This window comes from Symphalangus syndactylus, chromosome 4, assembly GCF_028878055.3.
Source record: "Symphalangus syndactylus isolate Jambi chromosome 4, NHGRI_mSymSyn1-v2.1_pri, whole genome shotgun sequence".
Taxonomy (NCBI): Eukaryota; Metazoa; Chordata; class Mammalia; order Primates; family Hylobatidae; genus Symphalangus; species Symphalangus syndactylus.
Window position 1 is genome coordinate 69837594 of NC_072426.2, and position 26411 is coordinate 69864004.

Consider the following 26411-nt stretch of genomic DNA (forward strand, 5'->3'; position numbering starts at 1 on the left):
ATCTTAGGGTCAAACAGTCTCATTTTCTCTCTCAAATAAGCATCTGCACAGAGCATTTGACTGCATCTACCAGCCCCAGGTCTTAGCCCCAGCTAACTTTATTCTAATTGCCCAGAGTGAAAACTGTTATACTTTCCACCCCATTTCTTTTGTTCGCCACCAAGAACAGTCTCCCGTTTCAGGTGTAAAAGGCAGGCAAGGCAAAAGTGATTCTGGGTAGGGGTGAAGTCATTTCTTATCCTTAGCTCATGCTGATTACATCTTCCCTTCTTGTGGGAAAAGGGCTGCCTCCCAGCGATGTGTGTACATCCCTTTGAATGTTTCTTGTCACTTAGATTTCTTACACTATTTACTGACCTGGCTCCGCGGGCCCATCTCCCTTGCCTTATCTGTGAGTCTCATTTCTCTGCAAGAGTCTCTTTCATCTCCTCGGGGGTTATCTGTTCCCCACCAGGACATGAATACTTTTTTTTGTTTGTTTGTTTTTCTTGCAGTTCCCATGGTAGAATTCATGCCCTCTTAACTTTGGTTTCCTTCTCAAATACTTGATTGCAATTTCTTGAATTACTTCCTTCATAGTGCGTTTCTCAGTCTGATAAGCATGCATGCATTCAAATGCTCCAAATACATGATGGCAAACTCAGTTTTCGACTTTCCTCTCTTTTGCTATTTTGCTTGATGAAAAATTTGTTGCTGAGTTTTGGGGATATAAGTGGTTTCTCTTCAGCTGTGCTTGGCAGGGGTGAAGGTCGCACATAATATTGTGTCTAGTCCTTGTTTAGACAACTCTGTTTTGGAGGCGTGATCACCCCCATTTGAATAATACTCAGCAGTGTTTTCCACAGAGAATACTTTCTCTTTTTCCCATACCTGCTTTAGAGAGTAGCTCTGTTGCCTGGGTTTTTCTTTATGTTCTTTATTGTTTGCATACATTGTGTTATTCTTTGTATCATCAGCCGATTGTCTTATGAATCTATCCAAACATAAGAGTCAGATAATTATAGTTGGATCTTAAACTCTTTATCTGAGATGATGCGAATGTGGCAAGAGACCTCTTGGATTATCCACGTTGGTTCTAAATTAAACCATTTTGCTCTGTCGTCTTCATGGGTAGCAGCGATGATAGTGATGATGGCGGTCTGAACAATTTTTAGCTAACGTTTATTTACCCGGTGTTTACCGTATGCCAGCTATGGGGCTAAGTTCTTTATTTATATTACTCCATTTAGTCCTCAGAAGAGCCCTCTGGATTACAGATGTTCATCATCTCATTTTACAAATGAGGAAACAGACAGAGACTTTAATGCACTTACCCAGGACTGGATGATAGCACCGGGCTTTGACTGTGCCTATCAGCTCATGTGTCACTAACTGGAGTAATCGTACATACAGGTACATTTTATTTAGGCATCACCAAAGGATGTGTTGAAGCATGCGAATATGAGTTACAATACTTGGGTTTGTGTTGTTTTATGGTCTCACCCCTCATTGCTCCCTAAAAGTGTAGATGAGGAGTTTCACTGTTTCTGGGATCAGGCTTTCCTTAATGTATAGGAGACAACATCCCCTCCCCGCCGACCAACCACCAAATGGAGCCTTTGCACAACCGGAAGTCAGAGCCCAGAGCCCGCATCTCCTTTAGGAGGCACAGTGCCCAAGGCCCCAGTGGTTTTTAGGGACCTGCAATAATGTTTGAATTTCTTTCAAAATTAGAAGAAGAAAGCCAGGTGCAGTGCTCATACCTGTAAGCCTGATTAGACTCTCATGCCATTTCCTCCCGTGTTTATCTATGGATTCCCTGCTTTCTCCATCTGACATTTACCCATCATGTTGGAGACACCAGGTTTTGCCCACTCTGCCACTGCCAACCCCTGGAACAGAGAGTGTAAGACACAGCTCTGGGAGATCAAGTCAGAAGACCAGGACAAAGGTTTCCTTGAGCGTTGTAGCTTCACAGGTCTTTGAAATGCTACAGGGATTTTCCTGAGATTTATACTTAAAATCCAGTGTTTCTCAGGACAATATAAATTTTGAGCGGAACGGGGATTTTAGAGAAGATCAAATCTAAAGTTCATTTCATAGATGTGGGAATAAAAACAAACACAGGGGGCTTGAATTACTTGTTCAAGGTCATACATTGAATGACTTCCAGAGGAAGACTTGAAGCCTACATCCCTGACTCCTAATAGCACGCTTTTTACCTGAAGGCATTAATAAAATGAAGTCTAGATTGTCCCCTCTTCTTTTCGTTCATTGGATAATTCGTTTGTCTCCAAACTTTTTTTCCGAACACCCCTTCGTGCCTGTGGATGTTCCAGACTTCAGATGACCTGTTCTCCTTGAGATGTCACATTTTTATTGACCGTATTTAGTGGCATTTCTGATTTTATTAGTAAATTGAAACACTAGAACCGTCATCTTTCCTAACTAGAACTTTTAAAAATGAAAACAAGGATAATAATAGTCTGTGTTTGCAGTTCTGGTTTTGGACACTTTTAGATGTGTTTCCTGGGGAGTTTCTTTCTCCACTTATTGAACTCTATGTAAGTTCTTTTTTAAAAAATTTATTTGAATTTTGATATGTAAATAAATACCTTGTTTTTAATAATTTCCACTTCTGTTTTAGGTTCAGGGGTACATGTACAGGCTTATTACCTGGGTAGACTGCGTGATGCTGAGGTTTGGCGTACAATTGATTCCATTACTCGGGTACTGAGCACAATACCCAATGGTTCACTTTGCCTCCTGTTCTTCCTCCTCCTGTAGGAGTCCTCAGTGTCTGTTGTTCCCATCCTTCTGTCCATGTGTACCCAGTGTTCAGGTCCCATTTATAAGTGAGAACATGTGTTATTTGGTTTTCTTTTCCTGCATTAGTTTAAGATAATGGCCTCTGGTCGTGGTGGCTCATGCCTGTAATCCCAGCACGTTGGGAGGCTAAGGCAGGCAGATTACTCGAGCTCAGGAGTTTGAGACCAGTGTGGGTAACATGGGGAAATCCTATCTCTACAAAAAAATACAAAAAATTTGCCGGGCATGGCGGTGTGTGCCTATAGTCCCAGCTACTTGGGGGGCTGAGGTGGGAGGATCACTTGAACCCAGGAGGTTGAGGCTGCAGTGAGCTGACATTGTGCCACTTCACTCCAGCCTGGGTGACAAAGTGAGACCCTGTCTCAATAAAATAATAATAATAATAATAATAATAATAATAATAATAATGGCCTCTAGCTGCATCCATGTTGCTGCAAAGGACAAGATTTCATTTTCTTTTATGGCTTTGTAGTATACCATGGTGTATACATACCACATTTTCTTTATCCAGTCTACCATTGATGGGCACCTGGGTTGATTCCCTGTCTTTGCTATTATGAATAGTGCTGCAATACACATGCAAGCACAGGTGGCTTTTTGGCAGAACCATTTATTTTTTTTTTGGCAATATACCAAGTAATGGGATTGATGGATAGAATGGTAATTTGGCTCTTTCTTTTAAAAATAGAATGTGCTGGGTGCAATATGGCACTTGAGCTGTTGTGGTCTTTACTGTACTCTTTACTATGAATGTCACACTGTCTCAAGGGTGTCGTGAGATGATTCAGCTTCAGGCTGCAAACTAGTAACTCCTTGGTACTGAAGCTTTGCCCAAACACCTGCCTACTTTCAGGGGCTGTCCCAGGTCACAAGATTATGTCAGCCTCATGCTGGTTAAATCTTCTGTTCTGAATTCAGCAAAATAGAAAGCAGAGGCGTAAGGCCCTAGACTAGGGCAATAATTTGGGTGGTGTCATAGATAGGGGACTGTTTTACTGAGCGTCAAAGGTGATGTGTAGGGCTAGCTGATTTCTTAAAACCATGCAGACTTGGCTTAAAGATCTTTTTCTGGCCCCACTGCTGTATCCTAAGGCATTGGATTGTGGAACTGATGGGAGACTTGGGTTTACTGGGGGTGGCTCCTGGGATGTGGAAGTGTATGAGAGACTGGCTAAAAGCCTAATGAATAGATTTCAGGTGATTTCCAGAATACATATTCAATGTGCCACATTTTGTTGAAAAATGAATAAATAGAGCATCTGGGAATGAATAAAGCACTTAGCAGAGTGTTTCCCCATTGGCAGAGAGTGAGGAGCCTATGTGTGCTTGGAGCCTCTGGGAGATGCGGGAACAAGGAGTGTTTTGTTGGGATTGAAGAACACTGGGATGCTTTCTGTGCATCACACAAGCCTCTGCACCATAACTCTGAATTCAGCACGGAGATCGTTTCATTTCCAGGGCTTTTTTTTTTCTTTTCTAAACTCGACACAGCCCTTTGACTTGATTTTAGACCTCACTTTCATGGCCAAAGCATACATCCAGGAGGAATAGTTACCTTTTCTTTTCTTAAAACAGGGACAACAACAGTGTACTGGCTGAATCTTGTATTTATAAAGTGACATTTCCACATCTGCCTTGTGAATTTCTTTCTTAGTCAAGTGGTCATAAAAAAGAGGAAGATAAAAACAAATGAAAAGAAATGGGAGTAATTTAAGTCAAGAATAACTTCCTTTTTATTAGATTTAACTTGAAACCAAGTATCATATTTATATAAATACTGTGGAAAATATTTAACCTATTCATAAAGGTTAAGTAACTAACTGATAAGCTTTGTAGGAAAAGTATGTTTAAATGCTCCCATTAAACTATAACCGGGCCAGGCAATTTTTCAACTTTTCAAACACATACCTTTAGGAAACTGAATAGAAATGTGAGGAACAGGAAGAATTTCTCGTGAACAAATACAACGGTTCATTGTAGAAATTATTGCCACTTTATGTATCAGAGGGCATAAAGTGAGTCAAAAAGTCAAAATAACAGGACTTAGAAGAAAGTCTTAATGATACAATTCAGTCTTCAGTAAAGACTAAGACAAATTACTTCAGCAGCTGGCTGAAGAAATCCAAGGGCAAGGTATTTTAGCTGGTGCTCTTTTCCTATAAATAATACACAAAATGATTAGAAGATTGAGGGGTTTGGAGAGGTACACAGAACCGTGAGACTGGAAAATGTTTATATGAATACAGGTTAGATGATGACACCTTTTTGTAGATTTCCTCTTTGAATAGAATGAAATTATCCTCCAAACCAGGAGACTCTGAGAGTGAAAGGGGACAAGATTAATAACTATGCCAGGATAACAGGCATAACCCAGGACTGTTACGAGAAAATTGGAACATGTGTCCACCCTTTCTCCGAATCTATTTTTAGAGCTAACAATTTAAATATGTAGAGAATTACATAGTTCTCCTAAGTCCTTCTTTGTTTTTGTGGGAGCTGAGAGATCCTACATTTTTAAGGACTTGTGTTATTTCTGTTGCATTCAAGAGAAAAATGCTCACAAAATGATCAATTAAAAAAAAAAGTACAACTAAAAATGGAATCCTAGAGTGGCCTCAGCCGCCTGGTGGGAGCGGGTGAAGGGAAGCCGAGAAGCCGGTCTGGGGAAGAGCTCGCAGTGCTCCACGGGGAAGGAGAGACGAGGTCGGGTCACTCTGCTCATTGCCAGAGGCTGGCATGCTGCTTTTCTAACAGGACCGTCCAGCTCTCAGCCCTCACCGTCACCAGACAGCGGCTGCCAAGCAGATGGAGCCCGCACCTGTGCATACTCTCTGTCAAAAAGACTTCCAGAAGCTGTTGTGTCAATAACAAAGTCTCAAAAAATATATGCCCCACAAAACCACCCACACTAAAGATCATTCTTGAGTCTGATTTGAAAACTAGGGTCCAGTTCTGCAGAGGCATTCAAGTGGCCAGATGCCACCCTCATAGCCAGATCCATAGGTCCCCTCCATCATGCCAGGGAAAATGCTCCACTCACCACACTCAGCTTCTGCTTCCGGTTTCAGTGGTCTGTCTGTATTGGAGGGGTTTTAAAGCTAGAGGGGCCTTCACCCACTTACTCTCATTCACAGATCTGAATATGGAGATCTAGAGGGGAAATCGACGTGCCCTAAGTCAGAGTAGAGTCAACAAGAAAACAAGACAAGCAATGACCATGCCCCTAGTGTATAAGGGTATCTGGAGAGCTGCTAGGGTTACAGAGATGAAGAAAACATAGTCCTATAGTTCAATCTAGCAAGGTAGACAGTCTCTTTGTAGGTGGGACCAGGCTTCCCTGCAGCAGAAGGAAACTTGAAATCAGGGTAATGAGCCCCACCACGGATGGGCCATCATGCTGCCCTGAGAGGATCGTGCGTGGACACAGGGCTTTGACCCTCTAGCTATGCTGTAAGGCCAGGTGGAACCTGGAGTGGCCTGAGCTGGGGGCTGCTGTGAACTCTTTCCACTCTTCCAAGGCACTGTGTTAAGTAATGTCACTTTCTATTTGCACAGCAAAATCAGGGACACGGTTTTCTAGAACTTGTGGTGCCTTTCCTCCCCCAGCATAATGGATGGTTTACCCTGGTTGGCGAGCCCTTGTTTGTGTTAGAGGTGGAACACTCTGCAGAGTTCCGAGTGGTCAGTTGTGGCCCACATGCCAGTGGAGAATAGAGGCAGAGCTGTGGAGCCCTCAAGAGCCACGGAAGACCTGCTGCTCACCACGAAATGCCTCCTCAACTGCTGCTGGCCCACCTGTGGGCAGCAGTAATTAGTGATATACAGAATCCTGGGACCCGTGCCAGTGACCCTAGGGATACTCTGGGTGAGCTGGGCGTGCACGGCTCTGATGGCCTCTCTGGTCAGGAGACGACACACAGTGAGAAGGAGGGAAGGGCTGGCCCAAAGGGCTTCAGTCTAAGTTGAGGCCCACAGAAAGCCTGTGCCAAGATGCAGCCAGCAGCCCACACCAGTGGTAGCTACCTGTTATCCATGCTGGGGCCAGTCCTTGATTGCTCCAAATACTGTGCTTGAAGGTTCTAATGGAAATGAGCAGGTCTTCTGATCAGGACCTAACCTAGGTGAGCTTCTGAAAAAAGCATGAAAAAGCAGCCTCCTGAACTTTCCCAAGTGACTGATGTGAAGCACATCCTGCATGCTTCACAGCATAGAGATCTTCCAGTGCACACCACGGACGATGTGAATGACAGCATGGACGATCAGCAACCCGCAGAGCTGGCCGACCAAGAAGTTGTAAATCAGACGCCACAGAAAAAAAAAAAAAAGACAAGAAGGCCTCAAGTCCCGAATATTCGAACTGGAGTGGGCGAGTAGCTTCCGTGACTCACGCTCTGCTGAGCACCTTTCATCTGCACCAGGAAAGACAACATGGAAAATGAGGACTTGGCAGTGGAGAGGAACAGGGAAGCAGAACAGGGTTGTACCCCAGCATTGTGGCCCAAGTCCTGCTGCAAGAATGAAGGACAATGGTGATTTAGCTGCTTCCTTCGAATGTCGCGAGGGAAAGACTGGTAAAGCAGACATACAATTGTGAGAAGAAACCCAGAGGAGTACAGAACTCACAGCACAAGTCCAAGGTCTGCTCAGCGAGCAGGTCTCTCTGCAGGGTTCAAAGGCACAGCTGGAGAGGGACCTCCCGAAGCTGCAGCCAACGCTTTCCACTCTGCCTGAACTGCCCTGAAAACACATGAAGGAGCCTCAGGGGGAGTCCATAGAGAAGGATGTCTACTGCCTGCACCTCAGAGACTTCGTAAAGTGCAGGAAAACAGAACTGCTCTTGTCACTTCAGCAAGCTTTAAGAAAAGATGTGTCCCAAGACTTGGCCCAGGAATTGAAGGATGACACAGTTTTCAGAGGGAGATCCTCTTTTATGAGAAAACAGCCCAGGACGGCTGGATGACCGCCACGTCCACTGAGATAGCAAGACCTCTGGAAAGAAGATGACCATAATAGGCAGAAGCCAGCTGACTGCGAGGCCAAGTTCCACCCTTTCCTGAGCAGCCCTTTGGCTCCTCGGCCTCCACCTGCAGCCCACAGGGGCCTGGAAGTGCCGGGGGACCGTGGTCCTGAACACCCAGAGACTTGGCAGAACATCAGTTGATGCTGCTCCCTTTAAAACACTTTTGACTGCTCTCTGGTTTAGCTACTGTTCATTAGTTGATGCTCAAACTGTTCTTACTGAAGTTTGATTGATAGCCTTAGACTCTAAGGCACAAATAAAGATGGTGTAATATAAAAAAATTTTTTTTTAAGTGAAAGGAACTTTGTGGTGCAGGAAATCTGAAAAACAAAACAAACAAAAAAACTGAATCTTTAGCGGGTTCACCAAGAAGTGAAAATCACATACAACCCTGTCACCCAGAGGCAACCATGATTGCCTTCTGTTTTTTACCAATTTAAAAATTTCTATTCTTATTAGATGTATACAGTTTTATATCGATGTGATTCTACCATATGGGTTGCTTAATAGCCTACTTTTGGTCGCTTTAATTAATGTTAATTTGTTAATATTATTAATGTGAATATCTTTGCATTCAATGAGTATGTTATTTTCAGAGGCTGTACAGTATTCCATCTAGTTCAAAAAGTACTATAATTTATTTAACCGATCCCCAATTTATGGACATTTTTTTCCAATGAAATATAAACAACACTCCATTAAATGTGTAGAGCACTTTTTAATATATTCATTTGTTTATTTCTGTAGAATTTATTCCTAGAAGTGAAATTGCTGAATTACAGAGCATACATATCTAAATACGTATATATGTTTTATATCGATTACAAATATACTTGTATGTATTACTATTCTAATGTAAATGATTTTATATGTATTTAAAATGCCAATGTGATTGTTAGTTTTATGGGTCAACTAACTGGGTTAAACGATACCCAGATAGCTGGTAAAATATTATTTCTGGGTGTGTCTGCAGGGTGTTTTGGGAAGAGATTAGCATTTGAATCAGGAGACCCAGTGAGGAAGATTTGCCTTCACCCGTGTAGATGGCCATCATCCAACCACTTTAGGGCCCTGATACAACAAAAAGGTCAAGGAAGGGCAAATTTGCTCTCTCTTCTGCAGCTGGAACATCCATCTTTTCCCCCCGTCTTCGGACATCAGAACTCTAGGTTTTCTGGCCTTCAGACTCCAGACTTGCTCCAGCGCCCCCTGAGCCCCATTCTCCTCTCATTCTCAGGCCTTCTGCTTCAAATGGAGGGTGATACCATTGACTCTCCTGGTTCTCAGACCTCTGGATATGAGACCTCTGGTGCAACTCACCCCTAGCTTCCACCAAACATTCTTAAAATATTTATTGGGGTCAGGTGCAATGGCTCGCACCTACAATCCCGGCGCTTTGGGAGGCCAAGGCAGGACTGCTTGAGGCCAGGAGTTCAAGACCAGCCTGTACAACAAGGTGAGACCCCATCTCTCCAAAAAAAAAAAAAAAATATATATATACGTATGTTATATATAAATATGTATGAATATATATACATATTGAATATATCTATATTCAATATAGATATATTCAATATGTATATACTGAATATACATATTCAATATATACATATTCAATATGTATATTCATTTATTTTTGAAACAGAGTCTTGCTCTGTCACCCAGGCTGGAGTGCAATGGCACGATCTCGGCTCACTGCAACACCCACCTCCCGGGCTGAAGCAATTCTCCTGCCTCGGCCTCCCAAGTAGATGGATTACAGGTGCCCACCACCATGCTCGGTTAATTTTTGTATTTTTAGTAGAGACAAGAGTTTCACCATGTTGGCCAGGCTGGTCTCGAACTCCTGACCTCAGGTGATCTGCTCGCCTCAGCCTCCCAGAGTGCTGGGATTACAGATGTGAGCCATCACGCCCGGCCTGCAAAATATTTAAAAAATTAGTTTGGCGTGGTGACATGCATCTGTAGTCCTACCTACTTGGGAGGCTGAGGCCAGAAGATCATCTGAGCCTGGGGGGGTCAAGTTTGCCGTGAGTTATGATCTTGCTGCTGCACTTCAGCCTGGGCAACAGAGTGAAAGTCTGTCTCAAAAAAAAAAGAAACAATTTATTGGCTGTTGGCAATTTTTATGTGAGTTGCTTGTACCTGTCCTATAGGAATTTGATATTTACTCTCTCAGAAAGAAAAGCATGCAAGACAGTTCTCTAAGTCAGTTGCTTCTCCTGCATTTTCCTATTAGCAGCACTATCTGTGCAGTTGCCCAGTATAAAGACCTCAGTTTTGGTTTTCACTGCTCTCAACTTCTACATCCACTCCAAAACTCAGCCTGATTCATTTCATTTCTGAGATGTTTCTCAAGTAGGTTATCTTTTCGATGTCCTCAACCCCTGCTCTAGTTGAGGCCCTTCTCTTGTTTTAATTAAGAGGTTCATGGAGATGAAGACCCGAGGCCAGAGTTTGAGTCTCCCCAAGTCCCATAAAGGTACTTATTGTTTCCCTTGCTGGACTCTTATTCATCTTTGAATCTGTAGTGCCTGATGCACGATCAAGTATACATAATAGGTCCTTGATAAACAAAGGATGAAATTGTTTTTCTCATCTCCTGTCTCTCTCTTCAATGAATCCTCTATGTTGTTATAATTATCTAGCACACAAATATGATTATGTTACTTTCCTTTTAAGAACTGCTGTAGCTGGGCTCGATGGCTCACATCTATAATCCCAGTACTTTGGGAGGCCAGGGCGGGAGGATCACTTGAGCCCAGGAGTTCAAGACCAGCCTGGGCAAGAGCACGAGACGCTGACTCCAGCTTAAAAAAAAAAAAAGAAGAATTGTTGCTAATGTCTCACTGCCTACAGCAGGGTTTCTCAATCTCAGTACCACTGTTTGGCCCAGGTAATTCCTTGATGGGGGAGGCCGTCCTGCGCATTGTAGAATGTTTAGCAGCATCCTTGGCTTCAACCCATGGATGTCAGTAGCACTTCCCTCCCTCCTCCCCTTGGTGAAGACAACCAAATATGTCTCTAGATTTTGACAAATGTTCCCTGGAAGGCAAAATTGCCGCTGGTTGAGAACCACTGACTTACAAGAAAAAGTCAAAACTAGTTATCATGTCATTCACGACCTGGTCCTAGGCCACCTTTCCCGTCTCATTTCTTGCCTGTCCTGTACCTTCGTGAACGTGCCATGTACCTTAGCGCTGTGTCTTTTCATGTCCCGTGCTCTCAGCACTTCCTTGATTAGGTGGACCAACTGCTACAACCCATAGACAAACGGGTGTTGGCTCAGACACAACTGGTTTGTTTTTGCTCACCTAACAGCGCTCTTTGGTTGAACGTGTTAATGAAACGGACCCCTTCCTAGTCTTTCAGCAGTTAAACGGCCGTGGCCCGAGACTCTACCGTCTTCAAAAACTGCTTCCAAGATGGCCCTGGGGATCATCTCCATTTTACCTAATGAAAGGAGAAAGGACATTGAGAAGCGCACAAAGGACAATGTTATTATGGCCAGGATTGAAAAAGCTACACATCCCTTGCCGTCTCATTCTAATTGGTTAGAACTCAGTCACATGACCGCACTTAACGGCAAAAAACGGATGGAAAACAGTTTAGCTGCGTGCTTAGAAGGAGAACAGAGGTTTTCCTAATCAGCTAGCACTCTCTTCCACAACTTACTTATTCAGCAAAATTATGGTTATTCTTTCAAGCCCAGCTTACATGTCACTCCTAGGATTATAAATTCGAATGTCCCCATGATATCCTATTTTACGTTCTTTGCTTATTCTAGTGCATATTACGATATGATTAGTTATGGCATAAAAATCATTTTTTCCTTATCAAGTTCTGGGACAGTTCCTGGTAGGTGGTGGGTATATATTTGTGAGAAAAAACAATGAGTAGTATTTAATTGTATATTTAATATTATCTCATGAGAGTGCCTCAAGGACACACCGAATTTTATTGTCGTTGTTGTTGCTCTTCTAGACTCTGGTCTACGCAGCTGCACTAATACAAAAGTGAGCCAGAATTATTTGCAATTTCTGGCAGCACTCTAGCATCATCTGAGGCCTAGGAGAAAAAGGATGAAGTTCCTTTTAGAGACCTGCTTTCCCAGTCTCCCCAAGCCTCAGGCATCTGCCCTACAAGCTAGCCACAGATTTGTTTTCCACCGGTTTTCCACACTCTCCACTTCCCCTCCCAGCACAGTTCCCTGTGGGCTCAGTGACTTAATCCTCCCACAGAAGATTTGCATTTAAAAGGGAGTGGGCTGGGCGCCGTGGCTCATGCCTCTAATCCCAGCACTTTGGGAGGCTGAGGTGGGCGGATAGCGAGGTCAGGAGTTGGAGACCAGCCTGGCCAATATGGTGAAACCCCGCTTCTACTAAACATACAAAAATTAGCCGGGCGTGGTGACGGGTACTTATAGTCCCAGCTACTCCGGAGGTTGAGGCAGAAGAATCGCTTGAATCCGGGAGGCAGAGGTTGCAGCGAGCCAAGATCGTGCCACTGCGCTCCAGCCTGGGTGACAGAGTGCGACTCCGTATCAAAAAAAAAAAAAAAAAAGGTAGGTGAGTGAGGAATCACTGGCTGGTTAGTTATATTGGGAAAGACCTAGGGGTCCTGATTTTAAAAAGGGCTAAAATGTTGCAGTTGTTTTTTCAAAAATCTATGTTTGCAGGGTCTGGTTTGGTGGCTCCTGCGTATAATCCAAGCACTTTGCGGGGCTGACGTCGGCGGATGGCTTGAGTCCAGGAGATCAAGTCTGCAGTGAGCTGTGATGGTGTCACTGCACTCCAGCCTGGGTGACAGAGTGAGACCTTGTCTCAAAATAAATAAAAATAAATAAATAAATAAATAAAACCCTACATTTGCAATTTAGCATTTCCCTAGGAAACAAAAGTAATAATTACATAGAAAAAAAGTCTGCCATGCACAAATTCTGTACAATTTGTAAAAAAAAAAAAAAAAAAAAAAAAAAAAAAAAATGGGGCTGGGTGCAGTGGCCTATAGCTGTAATCCCAGCACTTTCGGAGGCTGAGATGGGAGGATCAATTGAAGCCAGGAGTTTAAGACCTGCCTGAGCAATATAGTGAGACCTTCATCACTTTCGGAGGCTGAGACGGGAGGATCAATTGAAGCCAGGAGTTTAAGACCTGCCTGAGCAATATAGTGAGACCTTCATCTCTACAATAAAAAAAAAAAAAAAAAATCAATCAGGCATGGTGGGATATGTCTGTAGTCCCAGCTACTCAGGAGGTTGAGGTGAGAGGCTCGCTTGCCCCCAAGAGTTGGAGACTGCAGTGAGCTATGATTGAGCCACTGCACTCCAGCCTGGGGGACAGAATGAGACCCTGTCTCTGGGGGAAAAAAAAAGGCAGAGGGGAGAGGGGAATTTTGTACCTTAGAAATGAATAATCTTTGGAACTCTGGCTTTATCTATCACTGCCAAGGTAAACAGGGATAAGGCCAGGATGTGACTTTGATGCCTGGTGTTCTTATTAACCAAAATGGAGTAAGAATGAAAGTACTTTTGCAGCAAATGTTCAGGGGATTTGAGCACCCATTTAAGGCTGTAACCAAGCCAGAATTTCCTTTTTGAGGCTGGGCAGAATCTGGTCCAAAAACCATGAACAACAGGAATGTTTCTGGTAATTTTTCTCAAATCCACCAGAGGGTTCCCACTGAATTTTCTGACAAACTTAGCCTATACATTGCATCTACAAGACAAGGGAGCATTTATGTAAAGTGTTTCCCCCCCGCCCCTCAACCTTGGTTACTTTGACAATTCTAACCCTCACTTTCTCCTCTGCTCGGATTGACATCTGAGAAGCAAAACCACAACTGCATACCATTTTATAGATCAGCCTGATTAAAACCAGTTCTCCCTATAGGTCACATCATGTACAAGACACACGGTTTTTGTCAAGAGACCAGCTACCAGCAGAGAAGGTTTTGATGCTATTGCTAGTAAGAAATTAGTAACCAGATCCCTGGTCTCCTTTACACCAACTTTATAATTATACTGTTTGAGTGGTAAACCAGATCTTTGCGCCAAGGGTAATTTAGAAATTCTAGATCTGTATTCTCTCCCCCCTCCTCCTTTAATGTTCATCCTTGCTGCCTCTCCATCTTCTTCCTTCAAACATATAATTTTTCTCCACTCCCTCCTCACCCTGGCTCCTTGTTTCTGTGACCCTCTGTCACAAAAGGACAAATGCTTCTTGTTCTCCCTCATCCTGGGACATCATGGGTAACAATCAAGGAAGTGTATGCAAAAATCTAATTCAGGAGCATGTCCTGGCTCTGCAAGGGCGTCGCCCATTTGGGCTCACCGCTTGCCTCTGGGACTGGAGGTTAACATATGGCCTTATAGTGAGCTTGGGCTGCCCATGTGTCTGCATCCAGGATTTAGCCTCTCTTTTCTAAGACTAGCTCCACATGGGAGACTACTTTCTAGAACTCTTGAACTCTTCTTGATTCTGCAACCTTTTCGTACTCTGAGCTCTTTTTATATAGAAACATTTGTTGGCCTGGGTGCAGTGGCTCATGCCTGTATCATAGGGAGGTGGGAGGGTCACTTGAGCCCAGCCTGGGCAATATAGCGAGACCCCATCTCTACAAAAACATTTAAAAATTAGCGGGTGTGGTGGTGTGCATCTGTAGTCCCAGCTACTTGGGAGGTTGAAGTGGGAGAATTGCTTGAGCCCAGGTGGTTGAGGCTGCAGTGAGCCATGATTGCACCACTGCACTCCAGCCTGGGCAACAAAGCGAGATCCTGTCTCTTAAAAAAAAAAATAAGTTTTGTTATATATTAAAAACTGGCTGGGTGTGGTGCCTCATGCTTGTAATCCCAGCACTTTGGGAGGCCAAGGCAGGCAGATCACCTGACGTCAGGAGTTTGAGACAAGCCTGGCCAACCTGGTGAAACCCTGTCTTTACTAAAAATACAAAAATTAGCCGAGCACGGTGGTGCACACCTGTAATCCCAGCTACTCAGGAGGCTGAGGCATGAGAATCTCTTGAACCTGGGAGGCGGAGGTTGCAGTGAGCCGCGATCACGCCACTGCACTCCAGCCTGGGATTCTGTCTCAAAAAATATATATATATTAAAAACTAAAACTAGGGCTTGGCCCGGTGAAAATGTTCTGGTCTCACTTGAGTTTTGCATCATGTTCTTCCTTCTCTGTTTTCTTCTTTACCCCTACCCCTACTGGTACAATTGGTTTCCTCTCACTCCCTCTCCTTTTAACCTATCTTTTGAGATGGGTTTTTTTAAAAAAAGAAACCTCTTAAGTGTACCTTGAAATCCTAAATTTTCATTTTAGCTGAAAATCATCCAAACCATATGCATTTCAGTTGAATACTCCTGCAACTGGCCTCACTCTGCCAAAGACCTTTTTTTTTTTTTTTTCATTAACTGACCAGGTTTCTTTAGAATAAGGCTGGAATCATATTCGATTCCTCCAAGATCTTTTGAGGGATCACCATCACCAAGTTCCAGATTGTTATTTCATGCAGTGTGCTGTGGTTGTTTCATTCTGCTAACTTGGGAGTATTTCTCCTGCAGAATTGCTCACTCTTCTTTCTTTGTGCTTTTTCCTTTTACTCTCCCTCCCCTTTGCTCTTCTCTCAGGTAGACTCTGCCTGGTTTGTCACTCGGTTTGTCTCATGTTTCCTTCTCTCTCATGAACACTAATCCTCTGCTGAGAAATCAGAGGGGTGGGTGGCTGCCATACAGCCTCTGTGCTACAGAGGAATAGCCAACATTTCCCTCAGAGACAGCTGTTTCCATTTCAGGAGTATCAACATTGTGGCTTTGTTGATTGTCTTTTCACCTCCAGGTTTGGCCTTGTTTGTAGCTGAAACATAACTATTTTCCCTAAGCTTTTCAGGGCCACTGCTCCAGCTCTGTCGGCTGCAAGCCCTGCATGTGTGTGCGTCCTGCCACGCAGACACCACCGGAGTCCCCATCAGTCACACACCCCTCCAACCCAGGGGAGAAATTAAGGCAATTGTGCTAAGGCCCACTGGTGAGGAAAATTGGCTGATCAAATTATTACTAAATGGCTTTTCCAATCTTCTCATTATTCTGTGAGAAAGGGGTGATTTCTGCAGCTTGTCAGAATCTGGTCCCTTGTCCAGAGATAAAACCAAATCTACAAAAATCCTGTGAATGGAGAGGTTTGGTGGCTATACCTTGGAAACAAACCACAGGACCTAATTCAGCAGGGCTGCCCCTTGGTGCAGAATGCAACCAATTTTTGCCTGTTTTAAGTGAAAGCATCCCAAGATGGGAAAGTATATTCTGAGAGTGGAATGCTTTGTAGTTACTGATACTTAAGGGATGGCGGGCGTGTTAATAAATGATTGGGCTTCTCAAAAGTTATCCCTTTCTGCTCCCAGGTTACTTCTCCTGAGGGAGTCCAGTGATAAAGATCATTAATATGTTTCCTGTAAGTAACTGAATCAAAGGGAAGCTTTGCTATCTGCATTGTGTTTGCCATATTACGGTGTCCACTTATTAACTCTTTGATAGGCACAATAGCCACAGAGCTTTTACATATATACATATATATTTACATACATACCCACAAAGACATATGTATATATTGCACATACATCACATATATATAAAGTCTCCGTGTATATTTCTATTTGTCTGTATTTTCTTTTTTAAGAGTCAGGATGTTGTTTTGTTGCCCAGGCTTGAGTGCAGTGGTGTGATCATAGCTCACTGTAGCCTCGAACTCCTGGGCTCAAGCAATCCTCCCTCCTCGGCCTCCTGAGTAGCTGGGACTATAGGCATGTACCACCATAACTGGCTAATTGTATTTTACTTTTTGTAGAGATGGGATCTTGCTATGTTGCCCAGGCTGTTCTTGAACTCCTGGGCTCAAGTGACCCTCCTGCCTTGGCCTCCCCAAATGCTGGGTTTATAGGCGTGAGCCACTGCGCCTGGCCTGTCTGCATATTTAACCTGGATCTGCAAATACCTGTGTGAATGTGGATATGTCACTTGATGTGTCTGTGTCTCAGTTTACTGATCTGTAAAATGAAGGAGTTGGACTAGCTGGGGTGCTTGGTGATGAGGTGTTTCTGCCTCCCCTGAGACTACTATGTTCCATTTCCCTCTTCCAGCACAGTTCTGGTCACATGGTCGGCTCTCAGTGCAAAATAATGTACCAGTGCATGATAGGAACCACATGATTGCTGAGGTTATGTCCAGTGCTAAGACTCTGTGATTCTCTTGTTTTTAGACAGTTAGGCCAGGAAATGATTGGCAGTGGAAAGAGGGAAATAATCAGCACATCTGCGTGTGTGCCCATCTCAGAGACACAAACTGAATAACAACTCATTTGGCTTCGTAACCAAGACCTGCTCTGAGGAATTTCATCTCTTCCTTGGAGACCTTGACTGGCCTGCTAGGTTAAAGGCAAGGGACAGATTTAATCTAGATTGACTTTAGCAAGACTTTTGACTCAGTCTTGGGCAACATACTTATCAATAAACCTTGGTCGAGGCCCTTTTGCCTCTCACCCAGTTTGCTTATTTACCTCATTCTGACACATCTTGCATATGGCTGCCAACTTAACCCTCTTAAATATCACTCTCTTTAAAAGTGAGGAGTGGCTCTCAGTGGCCTTTCTGATGATTTCCAAGGCCCTCACCTTGGCATTCAGGCTTTATTGGGTTTTCTGCCACCTTTTCCTTCCAACTTTATTTCTAGGAGTCTCCCACAGACCTGTCTCTCAAATGAGAACAATCTTCTAGCTGCTTTTTCCCTCCCAGAGGTGCCCCCCACCACGCCCTATGCTTGTTCTTGCTCCAGGTAAACCTCGAATGCTTTCTGATACAAAGTCATCGATTCCTCCCTGCATCCTGATCCATCCTTTAAAGCCCAGATCAAGACCTGTCTCCCTTGGCCAGGCACAGTGGCGCATGCCTATAATCCCAGCACTGTGGGAGGCCAAGGTGGGAGAATGGCTTAAGCCCAGGAGTTCAAGACCAGCCTGGGCAGCATAGCAAGATCTCATCTCCCAAAAAATAAGAATAAAAAAAAAGAAAATTTTTTTAGCTGGGCATGGTGGTGTATGCCTATAGTCCCAGCTACCTGGGAGGCTGACGAGGGAGGATCACTTGAGCCAAGGAGTTGGAGGTTGCAGTGAGCTATGATTGCCCCGCTGCACTCCAGCCTGGGTGACAGAGTGACTGAGAGAATGAGAACCTATCTCAACAACATCAGTAACAACAAAGAACCTGGCTCTGCCATTAAGGTTTCCTGGTGAGCCTGTTTTGGAGGGATCTCTCTTTCCTCTGGTTTTCTGAGTCGCTGTAGACTGTAGACACTATCTTGCCCTTGTTCCTACTAGGCATTTCACTAAATTATTGGAGGAGTCTGGGAGAACTTGGGGGCCCTTGAGGAACGCCCCCTTTACTTGTGTGAAGTAAAGGCTGGAAACCAAGATTGCTGGGAAAGTTCAGAGAAAGTAGAGATACTTCATTTGACAGAGATCACATGCAAGGTAATGATATAGGAGGTAGAAAGAAATTAGGCAGAGAGTGAGGGCAAGAGTCCTTGGCAGAGCTTCCCTTTTAACAAAAAAGCAACCCAAGAAATTATTTTTTTTCTAACAAAGAGCACCCTGAAAAATCCAGCTGCAAAAATAGATAAGCAAGCTGGAAACTTGCATGGGGGAATGCCGGCAGCTGTGCCAACAGAAAAGGGCTACCTGGGGACCAGGAATGTTCAACATGGAAGCTCCATCTTCCCTTTTTTTTTTGTTACCACGTGTACTGTTACTACGTGTACAGTAAAGCAATGGGCAATATAGCGCAGGCCAGGCATAATAAAAGATTAGGGTGGGGTGGCCAGAAATGTGCACCCTATGCAAATGGCACGCCTGGTCCAACCAGTCTTTCTTGCCCTATGTAAATCAGACACCGCCTCCTCACCAGCTCAGCTATAAAACACCCTGCATTTCGCCGCGGAACTGGCAAACCATTTCTCCAGGACCCCTCTCTGCATCAAAGAGCTATTCTCTTTCTTTTGCCTATTAAACTTCTGCTCTTAACCTCACTCTTTTGTGCACCTATGTCCTTGTTCTCCTTGGCTGTGAGACCACGAACCTCGGGTGATACTCCAGACAACGAAGCCATTTCAGTAATTTCATAAGAATCTAAGTGTATAATTAAGTATCAAGTCGACATTGTCACTGACATGAGTCAAGGAAAATAGAAATGGTTTACCAGGGGAGGCACTAAAACATCCTTTACTTTGTCATATCTTTAAGGTTGATGAGGTTCTCATTCACTTGTAGTGGTTTAGGAAAAAGCACTGATCAAAGACAGAAATTTGAAAACATGCCCTACCTCAGTGGTCCAACTTAGGCCAAAGTCTTAATGCTTTTAAAGTAACTCTGACAGATATTCGACTCAATAAAATAAAAATTAAGTTAAAAATAAACAATAAACATACCGGTGATATTTCACTTGATAAGTTAAAAAATAAATTGTAAAAATACTGGTATTTAGAAACCAATTTCATAATCGAGTGAAAATTTTCCTGTATTTCTCTTAAGCTGGGGAATGACAATAATATTAAAATTTGCTTGGTTAATAGTTTTTTTCTTTTTTTTTTGAGACGGAGTCTTGCTCTGTAGCCCAGGCTGGAGTGCAGTGGTGCGATCTCTGCTCACTGCAAGCTCCGCCCCCTGGGTTCATGCCATTCTCCTGCCTCAGCCTCCTGAGTAGCTGGGACTATAGGCACCCGCCACCATGCCCAGCTAATTTTTTTGTATTTTTAGTGGAGACAGGGTTTCACCGTGTTTGCCAGGATGGTCTCGATCTCCTGACCTCGTGATCTGCCCGCCTCAGCCTCCCAAAGTGCTGGGATTACAGGCTGGTTAATAGATCTTATATATAAATATCGCCGGATGTGGTGGCTCACGCCTATAATCCCAGCACTTTGGGAGGCTGAGGCAGGTGGATCACTTGAGGCCAGGAGTTCGAGACCAGCCTGGGCAACATGGTGAGACACCATCTCTACCAAAAATACAAAAATTAGGCTGGCATGGTGGCCTGCACCTGTAATCCAAGTTACTCATTAGGCTGGGGCATGAGAATTGCTTGAGCCCAGGAGGCGGAGGTTGCAGGGAGCCAAGATCGCACCACTGCACTCCAGCCCAGCAGACAGAGTGAGACTCTGTCTCAAAAGAAAACAAAACAAACAAATGTGTAGTTATTTATGGGATTAGTTATAAAAACAGACAATAGATGTGGAAGCACTCTGACAAAGTTAAGAAGACCCCAAAAAGAGGTATTTTTATTCTTAGAAACCATCTTTTTTTTGGACTTGTTTTTGTTCTAATGTAACCCTCAGGTAAATGACAGCCAGCCTTCCTAACTAGGGGTAAGTTTGACTCAAACAAGTGATTAACCATTACCCTGCCTCTGTCTTAAGACTTACTGAATGAAATCTCCTATCTCTGGCAGCGACCCTCTCCACTTATCTTTTATTGGATTCTTGGGCAAAGTTTGTTTTTCATCTCAGTTACTTTGCCTCCTTTTTATAGGGAGTCTACTCCGAGATCAAAGGCAACCTATAGCAATTTATGAGAAATGAAGGAAGTGGGAGAGATGCTAAGTTACTTTAGGGGTTGTTCTGAAATCATGAATCTAGCTGGAATAGCTGGTGTCGTCTGTGTCCAAAAGAGCTGGGACAAGGTACTGCTTTTTGGTGTGGGGAGAGGGACATGAGAGCTTGCTGTTTGGAACATGGGCCTTCATGCCAAGTCTGATGGGTGCTTCCTAATGCTGAATGAGCCTCGGAGTCACCTGGGTTCCTTTTAATTTAAAAATGTATTTTTAAATTTTTGTGGGCACATAGTAGGTGTACATATTTGTAGGGTACATGAGATGTTTTGATACAGGCAGGCAATTCATGGAGAATGGGGTATCCATCCTCTCAAACATTTATCCTATGTGTTACAAACAACCCAATTACACTCTTTTAGTTATTTAGAAATGTATATTAAGTTGCTATTGACTATAGTTGCCCTGTTGTGCAATCAAATAGTATGTCTTACTCATTTTTTTTTTGGTGCCCATTAACCATCGCCACCTCTCTCCAAGCTCCCTACTCCTTTTTCTTGCTCTGTTGCCCAGGCTAGAGTACAGGATCAAGGCTCACTGCAGCCTTGGACTCCTGGCCTTAGTGATCCTCCTGCCTCAGCCTCCCGAGTAGCTAGGACTACAGGTGCATGCCACCATGCCCAGCTAACTTTATTTATTTATTTTTTTATTTTTGAGATGAAGTCTCACTCTGTCGCCCAGGCTGGAGTGCAGTGGTGCAAAATCTTGGCTCACTGCAACCTCTGACTCCCTGCAACTTCTGCCTCCCGAGTTCAAGCAATTCTCCTGCCTCAGCCTCTTGAGTAGCTGAGATTATAGGCACTTGCCACCATGGCTGGCTAATTTTTTTTTTTTTCTTTTTTTGTATTTTTAGTAGAGACAGGATTTCACCATGTCGCCCAGGCTGATCTCAGACTCCTGACCTGGATCTTCCCACCTCAGCCTCTGAACATGCTGGGATTACAGGTATGAGCCCCCACACATGGCTACCTGGCTTTCTTTTGAATGATGCAGATGGTTGGGGCTTACTTAAATGATTCGACAGGTCCCTAGTGAGTCCAAAGCTTTTGTATCTCAAAGTGTTACAAGTGTCTGTGTGTCTGGAATTGGTGGGTTCTTGGTCTCACTGACTTCAAGAATGAAGCCACGGACCCTCGCGGTGAGTGTTACAGCTCTTAAGATGGCGTGTCTGGAGTTTGTTCCTTCTGATGTTCGGATGTGTTTGGAGTTTCTTCCTTCTGGTGGGTTCGTGGTCTCTCTGGCTCAGGAGTGAAGCTGCAGACCTTCGCAGTGAGTGTTACAGCTCTTAAGGCGGCGGGTCTGGAGTTGTTCGTTCCTCCCGGTGGGCTCGTGGTCTCGCTGGCTTCAAGAGTGAAGCCGCAGACCTTCACGGTGAGTGTTACAGCTCATAAAAGCAGTGTGGACCCAAAGAGTGAGCAGTAGCAAGATTTACTACAAAGAACAAAGGAGTGTGGAAGGGGACCTGAGCGGGTTGCCACTGCTAGCTCGGGCAGCCTGCTTTTATTCTCTTATTTGGCCCCACCCACATCCTGCTGATTGGTAGAGCCGAGTGGTCTGTTTTGACAGGGCACTGATTGGTGCGTTTACAATCCCTGAGCTAGACATAAAGGTTCTCCACGTCCCCACCAGAGTAACCAGATACAGAGTGTCGATTGGTGCATTCACAAACCCTGAGCTAGACACAGGGTGCTGACTGGTGTGTTTACAAACCTTGTGCTAGATACAGAGTGCCGATTGGTGTATTTACAATCCCTGAGCTAGACATAAAGGTTCTCCAAGGCCCCACCAGAGTAGCTAGATACAGAGTGTCAATTGGTGCATTCACAGACCCTGAGCTAGACACAGGGTGCTGATGGGTGTATTTACAATCCCTGAGCTAGACATAAAGGTTCTCCATGTCTCCACCGGACTCAGGAGCCCAGCTGGCTTCACCCAGTGGATCCCACACCAGGGCTGCAGGTGGAGCTGCCTGCCAGTCCCGGTGCCATGCGCCCACACTCCTCAGCCCTTGGGTGGTCAATGGAACTGGGCGCCGTGGAGCAGGGGGTGGCGCTCATCGGGGAGGCTCGGCCGCACAGAAGCCCATGGAGGGGGTGGGAGGCTCAGGCATGGCGGGCTGCAGGTCCCGAGCCCTGCCTCGTGGGAAGGCAGCTAAGGTCCGGTGAGAAATCGAGCTCAGCCCCGGTGGGCTGACACTGCTGGGGGACCCAGTACACCCTCTGCAGCCGCTGGCCTGGGTGCTAAGCCCCTCACTGCCCGGGGCCGGCAGGGCCGGCCGGCTGCTCCGAGTCTGGGGCTGGCCAAGCCCACGCCCACCCAGAACTCCAGCTGGCCCGCAAGCGCCGCAGGCAGCCCTGGTTCCCGCTGGCGCCTCTCCCTCCACACCTCCCTGCAAGCTGAGGGAGCTGGCTCTGGCCTTGGCCAGCCCAGAAAGGGGCTCCCACAGTGCAGCGGTGGGCTGAAGGGCTCCTCAAGTGCCGCCAAAGTGGGAGCCCAGGCAGAGGAGGCGCCGAGAGCGAGCGAGGGCTGTGAGGACTGCCAGCATGCTGTCACCTCTCATCTGGAGGCTCAAACAGCCTTGAGAATCACTGATCTATGTCCCTGATGTCTAGCAGTCTCTTTAAGTCGGTCTTCTTCCCTACAAATATGCTTATATTTTTCAGAGGACTCCTAAATAAGTCCTTGGTTAATCCTGAGTCTGGTGCATTCACTGGCAAAGAACAAAGAAAATTTACAAACACGAGAAGGCCTCAGAAGTCAGACTACATAAATTATTTTGGAAAAGGCTTTTCCTTCTTGTATGATTTTCAGAGGGACTTTGGGACACACACACACACACACACACACACACACACACACACAGAGTCTGGGAGACAAAGTAAACAGGAAAGAAAAGATTGTCTTTTATTGCTTGACGGTAAAAAAGTTTATTTCAAAAAATATTTTGACTCCCCTTTTTTTTCCATTTAGAAGTGCATCAAGCCATTTTTAGGAGGGCAGGGTGGCTGGTTTTGGGGGACGAATGAAAGCATGACATCACCATGCTATTTTGGTAGAGCAAGAAGAGAAACATGCCAGGCTAGGTTGGCTTGGGCTTGGTTCTGTGTGTTTAGGAGCTGAATCGCATCTTTTTCTAATTTGGTTTCTCTCAGAGCTGTGGCTCTTTACTGGAGACTGGAAGCATAATATTTATTCAAAGCTAATTTGTAAACTTCATTTTCAGTTGAAGGTCTGGAATCGAAACTCCTATTGTGATCTTAGGGGCTGTAACAGATTCTGGTTCTTCCTGGAGTATTTCAGCAGGGATCAGGTTTGCAGACTTTTTCTCAAGGGCCCCAATGAGAAACCTGACTGCTTGCTCTATTTTAGGTCAACTGTGGGGTATCGGTTTGGAAAGCAAATCCTTAACCTCAACTTTTTGTTGCTGATAAAGGCTTTGTGGCTAGCAAAGAGGTAGCTTTCTCACTTTTTTAGATTTTGCAGTGGAATCGCTCCCTGTATGTGTATTATTGTCAGCAACTCCTATTTTCCCCAGAGAGGTTTTGAAATGTTCTTTCTGAATGTTCATATGTTTATAACTTTTCTCAAGTGGAGCTCTTCCTTCCTAAAACACATTCAGCTTGTTCAAGAACTCACCCCCACCTCCCACCCCTGGAGACAAAAGTATACCTTTGTGTGCATCTGTTAAGCCTAAGATGTCTGAGATGGTTGTTTTCTAAACTAACTCACCGATCGCTGTATCATTAAAAGCAGCATTTTACTCCCATGTTCCTAACCTATTTATGGGTCTGTGATAGATGGTTATTTTTTTGGCAGGCTTGAGATAAGCCTGGGTCAAGGAAACAGCTTGCGTTCGTCTCTTTAAGCCTCACTCATCCTTGCCATATCATTTCATGATTTCCTTTCCTGTTATCTTCAAACATTCCCTCAAAGCAGAAATTGACAAGAGCGAGGAGGTTGGGAAAGGGCTGGCAAAGCAGTTGTTTTTCTTCGTGTCCTAAAATGGATGTTTTCCTTTCCCCCACAACCCCCACTCCCACCCCACTTGCAACCTTTCTTTTTTATTACCCACCCCTGGGTCTCTAAAGATGATGGAAAAAAAGAACTCCTTTCCCTCTTTAAAGAAGAGTCTCTAAGAGGTTTCTAATCAGCTCACTGTCAGCCTGTTTCCTCTGATCAGCTTAAATAGTTCCACTTGAAGTTCACAACTGCCAAAACCGCGTGTTCAGACTGAAAGGCTGGGAGCATTTGAGACGCATTTATGAACTTCCACCAAGATGGTCCGGCAGGCTGAAGTCGCAGGGAGAGCGTCTGTTCAACAAACCCTTTCTTCTTGATTGAATTAGTATTGGCCACTAACAGGATGAGGATTTCCCACTCCACAAGCTGACTTTTTTTCCTCTTTCCACCTCCCGCCTCCCTCCATTAAAATGTAAACTTGATTCCTCTGTCCTTTGCCGGAGCCTGGCTTCCCTGTAAGCCCATCATAAACATCTTGGTAGAAATGCAACTTTTAACCTCTCCTTGATTGTTTTCCATCTAACTTTATACATGGGGAAAAAAATGGTGAAAGACGTTATCTCTGGCGGGTGCAGGCGTGTAGGGGCGGGAAGTTTCTGCACTGTGGCTGCTCTAGTCCTTTTGTAACTGAGGTTTTCCTGCCCTGTCTTTTAGCAAAGAATGGCTTTGTTAACCATTAGCCACTGACAAAAGTGTGTCCATTTCAGCAAAATTAATAAGAGATAGCATTTTTCTTCCTTCTAAATAGCCCATGTCAGTAATTAACATCGCCTTTCATTACTCAACTTGAAAGCGCCTTCTCGGCCTCCCTCTGACCTTGCCCTGGCTTTGTTAAACTGTGGCCTCCAGCCTGTGAGAGACCTAAATGCAGAAAAAGTGCTGTGACCGAGATGCCTTGAAAGAATCATTCGACAAATATTTATTGAGTGCCTACTGTGTGGGGCTACCAAGTTGAATTGGACATAAACTCTAATGGAGGAAAAAAAAAACTGGGAGAAAAGATAAAAGGGGTTTGTTTAAAATAGCCCTAAGATAATAGATAATGATAGTTACCCCGGGACAGGAGCAGATCCGGTGTTGTGGGGGCCTGGGCCAAGCGAGATGGTCGAGGGGGAAGTGGGTGAAAGTTTTATGGAAAAGGGGACAATTGAGAGAAACATTATAATGGAGTTCAGAGCAAAACAGGAGTATAAAAGTTCAAATGAGCTTTCCTTACTCCTTCATAGAGAATATATGTTTAAAGCTCAAGAGAGAACTTCCCCCTTCTTGGTTGGCTGCTTGAACGTACACCTAGCCAATGAGGAGTTCGCCATTGAAATGTTAATAAGTGCACTAAAGTCTAGTTTAGCCAAGCCTCACCCAAAAGTGTGTGAAATATTTTCCTGTTCTGTTTTCCTCGCCAGAATTCTTGGTCACAAGGGTAGAAGTGTCACTTTAGGGTGAGTTGAATTAGACTCTATGTTCTTCATGACTATAACCATGAACTCCATTGTTCATGGAGCCACCGGGAAAAGCCTAAATGCCTAGGAGGAAAAAATCGGTGGAAAAAATTATGGTGCAGCATCAGATGGCATCTACCTGCAACCAGGATGGTGAAGATTTGTAATGGTTTGTGAAAAAGCAAAAATGGCATATTCTTATTTTTGTGAAGAATATGAATATATTCATATTGAGAAGTACAGACTAGAAGACTAAACATTAAAATGTGAATAGTTACTGGTAGGTGCTGGAGAAACAAATGATTTGTATATTTCTTCCCTGTGATTTTCAGGATTTTCCAAAATGTTTACAATGCACAGGTGTTACTTTTGCAATCAGGTAAAATGCTATTAAAGAATAATGATGCTGAGGAAAAAAAGGACTTCTTTATTAAGGGGAGAATTTAAATGTAGATAATTATGAAAATGGCTGA

The 26411-nt window shown here is 44.3% G+C and overlaps 1 long non-coding RNA gene across 2 annotated transcripts; it reads right to left on the minus strand.

Moving 5' to 3' along the window:
- Nucleotides 1-4517: 4517 nt before the first annotated feature.
- On the minus strand, nt 4518-11486 carry LOC129480769 (uncharacterized). Of its 2 annotated transcripts, none has more exons than XR_010120310.1 (3): nt 11143-11486; nt 9807-10638; nt 4518-8148 (listed from the first exon to the last, which is right to left on the minus strand). It is a non-coding gene; the product is annotated as an uncharacterized lncRNA (long non-coding RNA). The 2 variants fall into 2 exon arrangements; XR_010120309.1 differs by having other exon boundaries at nt 11022-11486.
- Nucleotides 11487-26411: the final 14925 nt, after the last annotated feature.